At 45.3% G+C, this 14,708-nt stretch overlaps 12 non-coding genes across 12 annotated transcripts; all 12 read left to right on the top strand.

Annotated features, from left to right (window-relative positions):
- The first annotated feature begins 551 nt into the window (after positions 1-551).
- TRNAP-AGG (transfer RNA proline (anticodon AGG)) lies at positions 552-623 on the top strand. The gene has a single exon. It is a non-coding gene; the product is annotated as a tRNA-Pro (tRNA).
- Positions 624-1,028: 405 nt separating this feature from the next.
- On the top strand, positions 1,029-1,100 carry TRNAP-AGG (transfer RNA proline (anticodon AGG)). The gene has a single exon. It is a non-coding gene; the product is annotated as a tRNA-Pro (tRNA).
- A 2,146-nt stretch (positions 1,101-3,246) lies between these two features.
- Positions 3,247-3,318, top strand: TRNAP-UGG (transfer RNA proline (anticodon UGG)). Its single transcript has one exon. It is a non-coding gene; the product is annotated as a tRNA-Pro (tRNA).
- Positions 3,319-3,396: 78 nt separating this feature from the next.
- On the top strand, positions 3,397-3,468 carry TRNAP-CGG (transfer RNA proline (anticodon CGG)). Its single transcript has one exon. It is a non-coding gene; the product is annotated as a tRNA-Pro (tRNA).
- A 6,147-nt stretch (positions 3,469-9,615) lies between these two features.
- Positions 9,616-9,687, top strand: TRNAP-CGG (transfer RNA proline (anticodon CGG)). Its single transcript has one exon. It is a non-coding gene; the product is annotated as a tRNA-Pro (tRNA).
- Positions 9,688-10,079: 392 nt separating this feature from the next.
- TRNAR-ACG (transfer RNA arginine (anticodon ACG)) lies at positions 10,080-10,151 on the top strand. The gene has a single exon. It is a non-coding gene; the product is annotated as a tRNA-Arg (tRNA).
- A 1,423-nt stretch (positions 10,152-11,574) lies between these two features.
- TRNAP-UGG (transfer RNA proline (anticodon UGG)) lies at positions 11,575-11,646 on the top strand. The gene has a single exon. It is a non-coding gene; the product is annotated as a tRNA-Pro (tRNA).
- Positions 11,647-11,880: 234 nt separating this feature from the next.
- TRNAP-AGG (transfer RNA proline (anticodon AGG)) lies at positions 11,881-11,952 on the top strand. The gene has a single exon. It is a non-coding gene; the product is annotated as a tRNA-Pro (tRNA).
- An 87-nt stretch (positions 11,953-12,039) lies between these two features.
- On the top strand, positions 12,040-12,111 carry TRNAP-AGG (transfer RNA proline (anticodon AGG)). Its single transcript has one exon. It is a non-coding gene; the product is annotated as a tRNA-Pro (tRNA).
- Positions 12,112-12,348: 237 nt separating this feature from the next.
- TRNAP-UGG (transfer RNA proline (anticodon UGG)) lies at positions 12,349-12,420 on the top strand. The gene has a single exon. It is a non-coding gene; the product is annotated as a tRNA-Pro (tRNA).
- A 1,041-nt stretch (positions 12,421-13,461) lies between these two features.
- On the top strand, positions 13,462-13,533 carry TRNAP-AGG (transfer RNA proline (anticodon AGG)). Its single transcript has one exon. It is a non-coding gene; the product is annotated as a tRNA-Pro (tRNA).
- A 405-nt stretch (positions 13,534-13,938) lies between these two features.
- TRNAP-AGG (transfer RNA proline (anticodon AGG)) lies at positions 13,939-14,010 on the top strand. Its single transcript has one exon. It is a non-coding gene; the product is annotated as a tRNA-Pro (tRNA).
- The last annotated feature ends 698 nt before the right edge of the window (positions 14,011-14,708 follow it).

Below are 14,708 nucleotides of genomic sequence, written 5' to 3'. Positions count from 1 at the left end.
TAAAAAATTTCTACCAATCAGTTTTATGGAGAAGACTTCAATGGGTTAGGCTACATATTCACATATTGAGAGCAAAAGTAACATGGTCCGTTGGTCTAGAGGTTTAATTCTCGCTTTGGGTGCGAGAGGTCCCGGGTTCAAATCCCGGACGGACCCCGCAGAAAATCTTTCTACGAATCAGTTTTATGGAGGAGACTTCAACGGGATATTCACATATTGAGAGCAAAAGTAACATGGTCCGTTGGTCTAGGGGTATGATTCTCGCTTTGGGTGCGAGAGGTCCCGCGTTCAAATCCCGGACGGCACCCTCGGAAAATCATTCTAACAATCAGATTTATGGAGGAGTCTTCAACGGGTTAGGCTACATATTCACATATTGAGAGCAAACTAACATTGTCCGTTAGTCTAGGGTATGATTCCGCTTTGGGTGCGAGAGGTTACGGGTTCAAATCCTGGACGGACCCCGCTTAAAATCTTTCTACCTATCAGTTTTATGGAGGAGACTTCAACGGGTTATTCAAGATATTCACATATTGTGAAAAACGTAACATGGTTCGTTGGTCTAGGGGTATGATTCTCGCTTAGGGTGCGAGAGGTCCCGGGTTCAAATCCCGGACGGACCCCGTGGAAGATCTTTCTACAAACCAGTTTTATGGAGAAGTTTTCAACGTGTTAGGCTACATATTCACATATTGAGAGCAAAGTAACATGGTCCGTTGGTCTAGGGGTATGATTCTCGCTTTGGCTGCGAGAGTTCCCGGGTTCAAATCCCGGACGGACCCTGCGGAAAACCTTTCTACCAATCAGTTTTATGGAGGAGTCTTCAACGGGTTAGGCTACATATTCACATATTGAGAGCAGACTAACATGGTCCGTTGGTCTAGGGGTATGGTTCTCGCTTTGGGTGCGAGAGGTCCCGGTTTCAAATCCACGACGGACCCCACGGAGAATCTTTCTACCAATCAGTTTTATGGAGGAGACTTCAACGGGTTATTCAAGATATTCACATATTGGGAAAAACGTAACATGCTCCGTTGGTCTAGGGGTATGATTCTCGCTTAGGGTGCGAGAGATCCCGGGTTCAAATCCCGGACGGACCCCCCTTAAAATCTTTCTACTAATCAGTTTTATGGAGGAGACTTCAACGGGTTATTCAAGATATTCACATATTGAGACCAAAGTAACATGCTCCGTTGGTCTAGGGGTATGATTCTCGCTTTGGGTGCGAGAGGTCCCGCGTTCAAATCCCGGTTGGACCCCTCGGAAAATCTTTCTAACAATCAGATTTATGGAGGAGTCTTCAACGGGTTAGGCTACATATTCACATATTGAGAGCAAACTAACATGGTCCGTTGGTCTAGGGTATGATTCTTGCTTTGGGTGCGAGAGGTCCCGGGTTCAAATCACCGAAGGTACCCGCGGAAGATCTTTCTACAAACCATTGTGACACTTTTAGCATTTAAGTTTATTTTATTGATAATTGGTACGTAGTTTTTGTCTAGGGAATTGATTAATTTAGTGTCAACATTAGATATAAAATAAAGAGGTCGAAAGCAATGACTTAAGAAATCAAAATAAGTTTAATAGATCAATTAAACAGTTAATAAGTTTACCACATATTACATTGTAATTAAAAAACATATTACTAATACGTACGAGGGGGAGTTTGGTATTGCTCTGGTCTACCCAATAGTTTCATATATGATTAAGGTTATGCATATCTTACGAGTTGAGTGGATGCTCTTGAAGAACTTGCACTATGGACGGAAACGGTACACTACTCGGTGCCCGAAAGGTAGATTGCTTGAGGGCAAAACTTTACGGCGAGCGGCCATCGGTGCAGCTCCAGCGGCTTAACGAAACCGGCGAGGTGGGCGAAGTCCAGAAGCTTAAGGCGGGAGCATCTTGAAGAGGCTTCTACTAGCGATGCCAAGAATGGTGAAGGTTCAATAGAAGAACAACAACAAGAGAGGGGAGAGACACGTGTGTCCGGCCTTTTTATGCACTAGGTGGGCACTACGAGCTATGGGGCCTCAAACAGTTCGTCCACGGAGAAGGCGCAACGCAGCGCGAAGCTTCTAGATGGGGAAGACTGGTGCGAACTGGTTCCAAGGCGAGCGCGATGCTGATGACGTGTTGGGAAGACCAGAGGCGGGAAATGACCAGAGCATGAATTAATTTAAAAAGGGGGGCATTCTTAAAGTAATAAAAGTATATTTGTAAATTATTGTTACACCAGTTTTATGGAGGAGGCTTCAACGGGTTAGGCTACATATTCACATATTGAGAGCAAACTTACATTGTTCATTGGTCTAGGAGTATGATTCTCGCTTAGGGTGCGAGAGGTCCCGGGTTCAAATCCCCGAAGGTACCCGCGGAAGATCTTTCTACAAACCAGTTTTATGGAAGAGTTTTCAACGAGTTAGGCTACATATTCACATATTGAGAACAAATTAAAATGATCCGTTGGTCTAGGGGTATGATTCTTGCTTTGGGTGCGAGAGGTCCCGGGTTCAAATCCCGGACGGACCCCGCGGAAAATCTTTCTACCAATCAGTTTTATGGAGAAGACTTCAACGGGTTAGGCTACATATTCACATATTGAGAGCAAAGAAACATGATCCGTTGGTCTCGGGGTATGATTCTCGCTTTGAGTGCGAGAGGTCCCGGGTTCAAATCCCGGACGGACCCCGCGGAAAATCTTTCTACGAATCAGTTTTATGGAGGAGACTTCAACGGGATATTCACATATTGAGAGCAACGTAACATGGTCCGTTGGTCTAGGGGTATGATTCTCGCTTTGGGTGCGAGAGGTCCCGCGTTCAAATCCCGGACGGACCCCTTCGAAAATCTTTCTACCAATCAGATTTATGGAGGGGGCTTCAACGGATTAGGCTACATATTCACATATTGAGAGCAAACTAACATGGTCCGTTGGTCTAGGGGTATGGTTCTCGCTTTGGGTGCGAGAGGTCCTGGTTTCAAATCAACGACGGACCCCACGGAAAATCTTTCTACCAATCAGTTTTATGGAGGAGACTTCAACGGGTTATTCAATATATTCACATATTGTGAAAAACGTAACATGCTCCGGTGGTCTAGGGGTATGATTCTCGCTTTGAGTGCGAGAGGTCCTGGGTTCAAATCCTTGACGGACCCCCCTTAAAATCTTTCTACCAATCAGTTTTATGAAGGAGACTTCAACCGGTTATTCAAGATATTCACATATTGAGAGCAAAGTAACATGGTCCGTTGGTCTAGGGGAATGATTCTCGCTTTGGGTGCGAGAGGTCCCGGGTTCAAATCCCGGACGGACCCCGCGGAAAATCTTTCTACGAATCAGTTTTATGGAGGAGACTTCAACGGGATATTCACATATTGAGAGCAAAGTAACAAGGTCCGTTGGTCTAGGGGTATGATTCTCGCTTCGGGTGCGAAAGGTCCCGGGTTCAAATCCCGGATGGACCCCGCGGAAAATCTTTCTACCATTCAGATTTATGGAGGGGACTTCAACGGGTTATTCAAGATATTCACATATTGAGTGCAAACAAATATGGTCCGTTGGTCTAGGGGTATGATTCTCGCTTTGGGTGCGAGAGGTCCCGCGTTCAAATCCCGGACGGACCCCGCGGAAAATCTTTCTACAAACCAGTTTTATGGAGAAGTTTTCAACGTGTTAGACTACCTATTCACATATTGAGAGCAAACTAACATGATCCGTTGGTCTGGGGGAATGATTCTCGCTAAGGTTGCGAGTGGTCCCGGGTTCAAATCCCGGACGGACCCCGCGGAAAATCTTTTTCTACCAATCAATTTTATGGAGGGGACTTCAACGGGTTAGGCTTCATATTCACATATTGAGAGCCCAGTAACATGGTCCGTTGGTCTAGGGGAATGATTCTCGCTTTGGGCGCGAGAGGTCCCGGGTTTATATCCCGGACGGACCCCGCGGAAAATCTTTCTACGAATCAGTTTTTTGGAGGAGACTTCAACGGGATATTCAAGATATTCACATATTGTGAAAAAAAGTAACTTGGACCGTTGGTCTGGGGGAATGATTCTCGCTAAGGAGTTCGCTGCTAGGTTTGGTAGTGAACGGTTCGTCTTTTTTCGCTCCGTTTTCGCTAAGCCTGTTTGCCGCCTTTAAGTTGTTATTTTAGTTCAAGTTTTTTTTTTCTTCTCTGTTAAAACCTTTTTTATCTAGTTTCGGTTTCTTGCGGGTGATTTATCTCCTGGGTCTTCTGATCCAGGATGGATATTATTAAACGGTCGGTTTTTGTGGATTTTGAAGGAAAATTACCGAAGTTTGACGATGTTGCGGAGGCGGTGAAAATTCAATATGGTTTGGATGCGGTGAAATCTGTTGTTCCGTCCACGGGCGGCTACATTTTGGTATTTTCGTCTGAAACTTTGATTAATGATGCGACTGACACTGGGTTGGAGGTAGACAGCATTACTTATGCCATTTCGAGCGTCACCAAAAAAACTGTTACTGCAAATTTTTTCGGCCTTCCGGATTATATTACTGATGAGGCGTTGCTGGCGAAGTTGACGATGATGGGCTGCGAAGTCAGAGGTACGATTTCGTGGCGGGAAAAAGCCGGGTTCTATTGTGGTATCCGATCAGTCCGTTTGACGCTCCCGGAAGGTAAATCAGCGTTACCTTACAGTCTTCGAGTTCCGGATGTCTTAAATAGAGAAAATTCTTACCGTGTCACTCATGAATCGCAAGTTAAAGTCTGTAATATGTGTCTGGCATCCGATCATTTATATAAGGATTGCCCTCAATTTATTTGCCGTAAATGTAAAACACAAGGTCATGCTGTGCGTCATTGCCCTACTTGGGAACGCCCTGCAGTGGAGATGAAGGGACAGGAGCGCGGACAACTCCCTGTCATTGTCGCGGGGGGATCGATTGATCAATTCGCTGAGGGTCGTAAGGATGCCGTCGATGGTCCTGGTTCATTGGGTGCCGGACACGAAGAAGTTCATATTGCCACTCCTAACGCAACGCCGATGTCTCAGGAAATGGGCGCCGACCAAGTGGGCCGCGTCAAACCGACTGGTGAAGCTCAAAGGGGTTCCAAGCACCGGATCTCATCTGGTGACACCGATTCAGCTACTAATCCGTCTACAGGTCCTCCGCACAAGATATTTCAGAAGTTGCCATCGGGTAAATGGACCCAAATTAATTTGAATCCAAATGCCGGTGAAAATTCTGACGATTAATGTAGGCGGTTTGCGCGATGTAGAGAAGATGCGAAAGTTGGTTTTGTGGGCGAAGCATTATGATGTGTTGTTGTTGCAAGAGACTCATTGGGAGGCGTGTCATGTAAGTACTTTTCGGACTTTTTTTTCGGGTGCGGTCTACGTGGACTTGAACTTGGACACCAAGTTTTGCGGTGTGGCAATTTGTATTTCGCGGTTACTTGATTTTAAAGAATGTAATTTGATAAGTTCTAACGAGGGCCGGTATATTTTTATTTCCGCTGAAATTGAAGGCGAGAAAGTTGATTTAGGTTCTGTTTATGCCCCAACCGATGCGGTCAATAGATCTATTTTTATGCAAAATTTAATTCCCATTGTTCGTGTGTTAAATCGTCCGCTATTGGGCGGTGATTTTAATGATATTGTTTCTCGAGTTTTTGATCGGCGGTCGCCTGCCAAGATTACGGTGAGTGGAATGACGAATCTTCATCGCTGGGTCTCTTATCTCTCGTTGGTAGACATTTGGCGGTTGCAACATAAAAAAACATTCGATTATACGCGATCGGGGGTGGTTTTTGGTAACTTTGTGAGTTCTCGAATTGATTATTTTTTTGCTTTACATTCAGACGTATATAATATTTCAAAGTGTATGCATGTTTTTTGTAGTTTCTCTGACCATAAGGGTGTTTCTCTGATTTTTGAACCTAGTGGTATTCTTAGGGGGCCCGGAACTTGGAGTTTTAATTCTACTTTTTTAGAAGACGCTTTTTTTTGCACGGCCATCGAGCGGACAGTTAAAAATAGTTAATCTTGGCCTTGTTATTTAACCGATATCTTTGAGTGGTATGATGCTTTAAAAGTTAAAATACGGGAGTACTGCATTTTTTACGGGCGTCACAAAGCGTTGATGAAGCGGGCTGTATGGGCGGACCTACAAAATAGGCTTCGAGACGTACAAGATTCGCCATTAAAAACAGATACGAATTTAGACGAAATAGCTGCGGTAACGAGTAAATTACGAGATATGGAAGAGAACGATTTGCAGGGTGCATTAGTTCGTTCGAGGTTGGAATGGAGAGATTTGGGGGAACGCCCCACTCAGTATTTTTTGCGGCTGGAGAAATTTCGTCAGCGTCAACGTCAAATGGCTTCTCTGACTCTCCCTTCGGGGGCGATTATTAAAGATCCTGCGTTAATAAGGGAGGAAGTGTTCCGTTTTTATTCGGAGTTGTATACACGAGGCGTTACGTCTCAAGCCGCTACTGACAATTTGAAGAATTTAATCTCAGGGAGGCTTACTGAAGGTGACCGCGATTCCTGCGAAGCCGTCGTGACCTGGAGCGACATTTACACGGAGTTAACTAATTTGGCCGGAGGGAAGTCCCCCGGTAGAGATGGTTTTACCAATGAGTTCCTGCGTTTCTTTATCCCTCTAATTAAAGATGACTTTATGCGCTTGGTTGCCGAATGCGAAGCCCGTGGCCTTTTGCCGAATAGCATGCGAGAAGGGATGGTGGTTTTGTTGCCTAAATCGGGGGATTTGACTCTTCTGAAAAATTGGAGGCCAATTACCCTATTGAATGGCGATAGGAAACTCCTTGCTAAGGTTTTTACTCGCCGTGTTTCGCCACTTTTACCTTTAATTACGTCACCGTGTCAAACTGGTGGCATTCGTGGGCGTACCATTTCCGATACTCCCCGTTTTCTGTCTGATGTCATGGAGTTTTTAAAAATGGAAAATAGGCCAGGGATTTTTCTTCAACTCGATTTGTTAAAAGCGTTCGATCGGGTGGAATGGCCGTATCTATTTGCAATCTTAGAAGCCTTTTGTTTCGGCGCACGCTTCCGCGCTTGGATTCAGATGTTTTTAGTTGGCGCCAAGACAGCTATTAAGCTTCATGGATATGTTACCGATTCTTTTGTCATTAGCCGCTCGGTTCGTCAAGGGTGTCCACTCAGTCCTTTGCTTTACGTTCTATCATCTGAACCTTTTTGCGCCTTACTCGAAACGGACAAACGTATATGTCGGATAATGCTCACGGACTTAACACCGTCCCCTGTGGTGTTTCAACATATTGATGACACTTCCATTCTCGTCACTGGGCCTAGGGATGTTACTTACCTTTTGGAGGATATTGAACTTTATTGCCAGTCTTCGGGAGCTGCCATCAATCTTGCAAAAAGTTCTGGTTGTTGGCTCGGCTCCTTGCGATTTCACGCGGACCAGACTGTGGCTGGGCTTGTTATTAGCGCCCGTTCAATAAAGGTATTGGGCGTGACCTTGGGCTATGACCATGTCGTCGTTGCCACGATGAACTGGGAGGGCCGGTATGAAAAATTTAAAAATGTCCTACACGTTTGGAAGGGTCGTAGTCTGACCATTTTTGGGAAAGTCATTATCATTAACGTGTTAGGAGCGTCGATATTGTGGCATATACTGGAGGTTTTTGATTTACCGGACCGCTGGTTCTCTGATTTTAAGCGGCTCATCTTGGATTTTATTTGGAAGGATCGCCCACATTCTATATCGTACGAAACCTTAACTCGCCATAAGAGTCAAGGCGGGTTTGGATTAATCAATCTTCGGATCAAACAGAAGGTACTTCGTCTGAAGGAATGTTTGCAGCTCGCTACCGGATCCAAGCCTTCACATGTCGCATGCGTTGCTACTCGGTTCTTTGACGAATATGGCGGCGGACTTCGCCAGGGTCTCTCAATGCTACGGATTAGAATTGAACGTCGTCTGCTTTGCGCTATCCCGAAACGCCATGGATCAATGTTATTGGCTTGGAAAGAGTTCTTGGCTCTCACGCGATGGACCTTGGTTCCTTTGACCAACCCTATTATGGAGCCCCTATTTTATATCTCAAATCTTTTAATCACGAACATTTCTTTGGCTGAGCGGCGTCTTCTTGCTTCTTGTGGCGTGGTCTACCTGAAAGATATTTGCTACGAGGTCATCCTGGGGTTTCTTCCGGATGAAGCCTTTTTGGAATTGACCGCAGATTCCGGAATCGGTCGCCGTCGGTTGTTGCAAACTTTTCAAAGGATCAAAGATTCTCTCCCTCCCTCGGTACATCGAGTGATACATAGTAAAGAGGTCTACGAGCTTGAGACACGGCCAACGTTCGCGCTGGTCGCGGACACAGGTATCTCTGTGGAATTGGACAAAATTACATCTACGTCAATTTCCAAAACTTTCAATGCCGTAACCCCGATTCCGGAATTGAATGGTGAAGAACGTTGGCGGGCTTACTTCGGGGGCCCTTTACAGAAGTTCCGGGTTCCATCACTTGTCAATTCTACGTTGGGTCCCCGATTGTCAAGTATGATACTCCGAGTGTATCATATGGGGTTCATGGTCAAGCAGCGGCTATTTCGCGCCGGCATAAAAGACGATAATCAGTGCCCGCTATGTGGCCTTGAAAAGGAGTCAGTTTCGCATTTATTTTTGGAATGTCAAGATACGCACGAATGGCTCGATTGGTTATTTTCTTCAGTGTTGTCGCTGTACACGCTGTTTGGTGAAAAGGACATGTGGACGCGTTATATCGTCTTTGTCAAGCCTAAAACTGCGGACTCTAAAGAGCATTGGGAGGTCGCTTCCATATTAACTGCTATTGCCAAAGAAGCCATTTGGAGTAATCGTTGTTTGTACAATTTGGGGCAGATAACCAATAAGCGTACGCTTTTTTCCCGTTTTCGTGCTCTCATAAAAACTGAGGCTCGGTACCGCGTGCAATGGCTACTCCTTCATAAGCCGGGTTGTACGGCAGCAATAGATATTTTTCGTAACATATGAGGGGTCAATAATCTTGGAGATATCCTTATGGTCATTAATATTTAAAGTATTTTGTTGTATTTGCAGTAGTTATTATTTTCTATAATTGAGGATTTTTTAACAATGATATTTTGCTTATTTTTTTCATGTTTTTTCTAACTTCAATTGTGTAATGCTTTTAATAACACTGCTTCACATATATAACATTGCTGGATGTACGTAGGTTTAAATTGTAAAATTTGTTTTAAATATTAACACTGTGCAATAATGCATGTAACAAAATAAAAATTTTAAATAAAAAAGAAAAAAAAAAGAAAAGAAAAAAAAAAGATTCTCGCTAAGGGTGCGAGTGGTCCCGGGTTCAAGTCCCGGACGGACCCCGCGGAAAATCTTTCTACCAATCAGATTTATGGAGGGGACTTCAACGGGTTATGCTACATATTCACATATTGAGAGCAAAGTAACATAGTCCGTTGGTCTAGTGGTAAGATTCTCGCTTTGGGTGCGAGAGGTCCCGTGTTCAAATCCCGGACGGAACCCGCGGAAAATCTTTCTACCAATCAGATTTATGGAGGGGACTTCAACGGGTTAGGCTACATATTCACATATTGAGAGCAAACTAACATGGTCCGTTGGTCTAGGGGAATGATTCTCGCTTCGGGTGCGAGAGGTCCCGGGTTCAAATCCCGGGCGGACCCCGCGGAAAATCTTTCTACCAATCAGTTTTACGGAGAAGACTTCAACGGGTTAGGCTACATATTCACATATTGAGAGCACACTAACATTGTTCATTGGTCTAGGGGTATGATTCTCGCTTAGGGTGCGAGAGGTCCCAGGTTCAAATCCCGGACGGACCCCGCGGAAAATCTTTCTACGAATCAGTTTTATGGAGGAGACTTCAACGGGATATTCACATATTGAGAGCAACGGAACATGGTCCGTTGGTCTAAGTAATTTTAGCTAAGGGTGCGAGAGGTCCCGGGTTCAAATCCCGGACGGATTTCGCGGAAAATCTTTCTACCAATCAGTTTTATGGAGGAGACTTCAACGGGATATTCAAGATATTCACATATTGTGAAAAACGTAACATGGTCCGATGGTCTAGGGGTATGATTCTCGCTTACGGTGCGAGAGGTCCCGGGTTCAAATCCCGGACGAACCCCGCGGAAAGTCTTTCTACAAACCAGTTTTATGGAGAAGTTTTCAACGGGGTAGGCTACAGATTCTTAATCTTTATGGCGGCGCCTTGCAATTGGGCCTACACGTTTTCCGGTTATCTATCACTTCTCGTTGCGCCGCCGGTCTTCCGTCTCGGTATGTTTCCATGCTGCTTGCTTGGAAGGATTTTCAGCACATTCATGGCTGGACCTTTCCCGCTCTCTCGAATTTTTTGGATGAACTGCTTTTTTTAAATCCGCGTCTGTCGTTGCCACATTTCGGTCGTCTCGAGCGTGGTTTTTTTTCGCAAGCGGGTTTTCGGACAGTACGCGATCTGTGTTACGAGTACGTCCCCGGGTTCTTGCCGCCACAGGCGTGTTTCGACGCTACAGCCGATTCATCGCTCGTTTTGCCTCGGTCTCGGGTCTTGCTACTCTACCAAGAACTTATTGATGCAGTTCCTCCGATTTGGTCCATGAGCATTCAACAAGGGGGGCGTCAATTGCGTCGCCCTCCGGTCGCGCACGAGGTCGGTTTATCGGTTATTGACGTGTCGGGCGAAAAGGTGTCTCTCGCTATTGCAGTGAGGCCCATTTACGCTGCGTTCGCGGAATCATTGTCTATCGAGTCGAGTGGAGAAGAACGCTGGCGTCGCTTTTTCGGTGGCCCTCTTCAGCGGATTCGCTGGAAATTCGTGCGATCCAATTTTTTGGGTCCTTCGCTCTCTGCCATAAATTTACGCCTCATTCATCATGGTTTCTCGGTGAAGTCGCGTTTGGTGCACGCTCTAGTGGTACCGGATGATACGTGCATATATTGTCGGATAGACTCAGAGACGGTAGAACATCTCTTCGTAACGTGCCCCGTGGTTTCTCAATTATGGACTTGGCTATTCTGTGATATTTTGGAACTTAATCGTGAGTTATATGGCGTTTCTTCGTATACGCGAAATTCTTTCCTTATTTTTGGTTTAATTCACAAAGACTTGCATAACTCTAAAATGTTTTGGACAGTGGTCCAGTTCCTTTGTGCTGTAATGAAAAGAGAAATTTGGTTATACCGGTGTTATTATTCTTTTAATGATATTCAATTTAATCATTTTTTGTGTCAAAAGAAATTCCATGCAGTTTTAAAACTAGAATGTCGTTATAAGCAACAGAAATTACATTTAGATTTACCGTCAGATTTAATCTTATACAACATGTTAAACAAAATATTTGAATAGAATGCTTGTTGATTGCTTGTCCTTAATTCTATTTTGTGTTTTATAACCTTCAGTCTTTATGATTGTATTGTAATTTTAATACTGTGAATAAAGGGTTTAAATCCCGTACGGACCCCGCGGAAATTCTTTCTACCAATCAGATTTATGGAGGAGGCATCAACGGGTTAGGCTACATATTCACATATTGAGAGCAAAGTAACATGGTCCGTTGGTCCAGGGGTATGATTCTCGCTTTGGGTGCGAGAGGTCCCGGGTTCAAATCCCGGACGGACCCCGCGGAAAATATTTCTACGAATCAGTTTTATGGAGGAGACTTCAACGGGATATTCACATATTGAGAGCAACGGAACATGGTCCGTTGGTCTAAGGTAATTTTAGCTAAGGGTGCGAGAGGTCCCGGGTTCAAATCCCGGACGGATTTCGCGGAAAATCTCTCTACCAATAAGATTTATAGAGGAGGCTTCAACGGGTTAATCTACATATTCACATATTGAGAGCTAAGTAACATGGTCCGTTGGTCTAGGGGTATGATTCTCGCTTAGGGTGCGAAAGGTCCCGGGTTCAAATCCCGGACGGACCCTGCGGAAAATCTTTCTACAAACCAGTTTTCTGGAGGAGACTTCAACGGGTTATTCAAGATATTAACAAATTGTGAAAAAAGTAACATGGTCCGTTGGTCTAGGGGAATGATTTTCGCTTAGGGTGCGAGAGGTCCCGGGTTCAAATCCCGGACGGACCCTGTGGAAGATCTTTCTACAAACTAGTTTTACGGAGAAGTTTTCAAAGGGTTAGGCTACTTATTCACATATTAAGACCAAAGTAACATGGTCCGGTGGTCTAGAGGTATGATTCTCGCTTTGGGTGCGAGAGGTCCCGGGTTCAAATGCCGGATGGACCCCGCGGAAAATATTTCTACGAATCAGTTTTATGGAGGAGACTTCAACGGGATATTCACATATTAAGAGCAAAGTAACATGGTCCGTTGGTCTAGGGGAATGATTCTCGCTTTGGGTGCGAGAGGTTCCGGGTTCAAATCCCGGACGGACCCTGTGGAAGATCTTTCTACCAATCAGTTTTATGGAGGAGACTTCAATGGGTTAGGCTTCATATTCACATATTGAGAGCCAAGTAACATGATCCGTTGGTCTAGGGGTATGAATCTCGCTTCGGGTGCGAGAGGTCCCGGGTTCAAATCCTGGACGGACTCCGCGGAAAATCTTTCTACCAATCAGTTTTATGGAGGAGACTTCAACGGGTTAGGCTTCATATTCACATATTGAGAGCAAAGTAACATGGTCCGTTGGTCTAGGGGTATGATTCTCGCTTTGGGTGCGAAAGGTCCCTGGTTCAAATCCCGGACGGACCCCACCGAAAATCTTCCTACCAATCACATTTATGGAGGAGGCTTCAACGGGTTAGGCTACTTATTCACATATTGAGACCAAAGTAACATGGTCCGTTGGTCTAGGGGTATGATTCTCGATTTGGGTGCGAGAGGTCCCAGGTTCATATGCCGGACGGACTCCGCGGAAAATTTTTCTACCAATCAGTTTTATGGAGGAGACTTCAATGGGTTAGGCTTCATATTCACATATTGAGAGCCAAGTAACATGATCCGTTGGTCTAGGGGTATGAATCTCGCTTCGGGTGCGAGAGGTCCCGGGTTCAAATCCTGGACGGACTCCGCGGAAAATCTTTCTACCAATCAGTTTTATGGAGGAGACTTCAACGGGTTAGGCTTCATATTCACATATTGAGAGCAAAGTAACATGGTCCGTTGGTCTAGGGGTATGATTCTCGCTTTGGGTGCGAAAGGTCCCTGGTTCAAATCCCGGACGGACCCCACCGAAAATCTTCCTACCAATCACATTTATGGAGGAGGCTTCAACGGGTTAGGCTACAAATTCACATATTGGGAGCAAACTAACATGGTCCGTTGGTCTAGGGGTATGGTTCTCGCTTTGGGTGCGAGAGGTCCCGGGTTCAAATCCCAGATGGACCCCGCGGAAAATCTTTCTACCAATCAGTTTTATGGAGGAGACTTCAACGGGTTATTCAAGATATTCACATATGGTGAATAACGTAACATGGTCCGTTGGTCTAGGGGTATGATTCTCGCTTAGGGTGCGAGAGGTCCCGGGTTCAAATCCCGGACGGACCCCGCGGAAAATCTCTCTACCAATCAGATTTATGGAGGAGGCTTCAACGGGTTAGGCTGCATATTCCCATATTGAGAGCAAACTAACATTGTCCCTTGGTCTAGGGCTATGATTCTCGCTTAGGGTGCGAGAAGTCCCGTGTTCAAATCCCGGACGGACCCCGCGTAAAATCTTTTTACAAACCAGTTTTATGGAGGTGACTTCAACGGGTTAGGCTTCATATTCACATATTGAGAGCAAAGTAACATGGTCTGTTGGTCTAGGGGTATGATTCTCGCTTTGGGTGCGAGAGGTCCCTGGTTCAAATCCCGGACGGACCCCACCGAAAATCTTTCTACCAATCAGTTTTTTGGAGGAGGCTTCAACGGGTTATTCAAGATATTCACATATTGTGAAAAACGTAACATGGTCCGTTGGTCTAGGGGTATGATTCTCGCTTAGGGTGCGAGAGGTCCCGGGTTCAAATCCCGGACGGACCCTGCGGAAGATCTGTCTTCAAACCAGTTTTATGGAGGAAACTTCAACGGGTTTTTCAAGATATTCACAAATTGTGAAAAAAGGAACATGGTCCGTTGGTCTAGGGGAATGATTCTCGCTTTGGGTGCGAGAGGTTCCGGGTTCAAATCCTGGACGGACTTCGCGGAAAATCTCCCTACCAATCAGATTTATAGAGGAGACTTCAACGGGTTAGGCTACATATTCACATATTGAGAGCAAACTAGCATTGTCCGTTGGTCTAGGGGTATGATTTTCGCTTAGGGTGCGAGAGGTCCCGGGTTCTAATCCCGGACGGACCATGTGGAAAATCTTTCTACAAACCAGTTTTACGGAGAAGTTTTCAACGGGTTAGGCTACTTATTCACATATTGAGACCAAAGTAACATGGTCCGTTGGTCTAGGGGTATGATTCTCGATTTGGGTGCGAGAGGTCCCAGGTTCATATGCCGGACGGACTCCGCGGAAAATTTTTCTACCAATCAGTTTTATGGAGGAGACTTCAATGGGTTAGGCTTCATATTCACATATTGAGAGCAAAGTAACATCGTCCGTTGGTCTAGGGGTATGAATCTCGCTTCGGGTGCGAGAGGTCCCGGGTTCAAATCCTGGACGGGCTCCGCGGAAAATCTTTCTACCAATCAGTTTTATGGAGGAGACTTCAATGGGTTTGGCTTCATAT

Source organism: Leiobunum rupestre, chromosome 10, assembly GCF_980474605.1.
Source record: "Leiobunum rupestre chromosome 10, qqLeiRupe1.1.hap1, whole genome shotgun sequence".
Lineage (NCBI taxonomy): Eukaryota > Metazoa > Arthropoda > Arachnida > Opiliones > Sclerosomatidae > Leiobunum > Leiobunum rupestre.
This window is presented reverse-complemented; position numbering and strand designations above follow the sequence as displayed.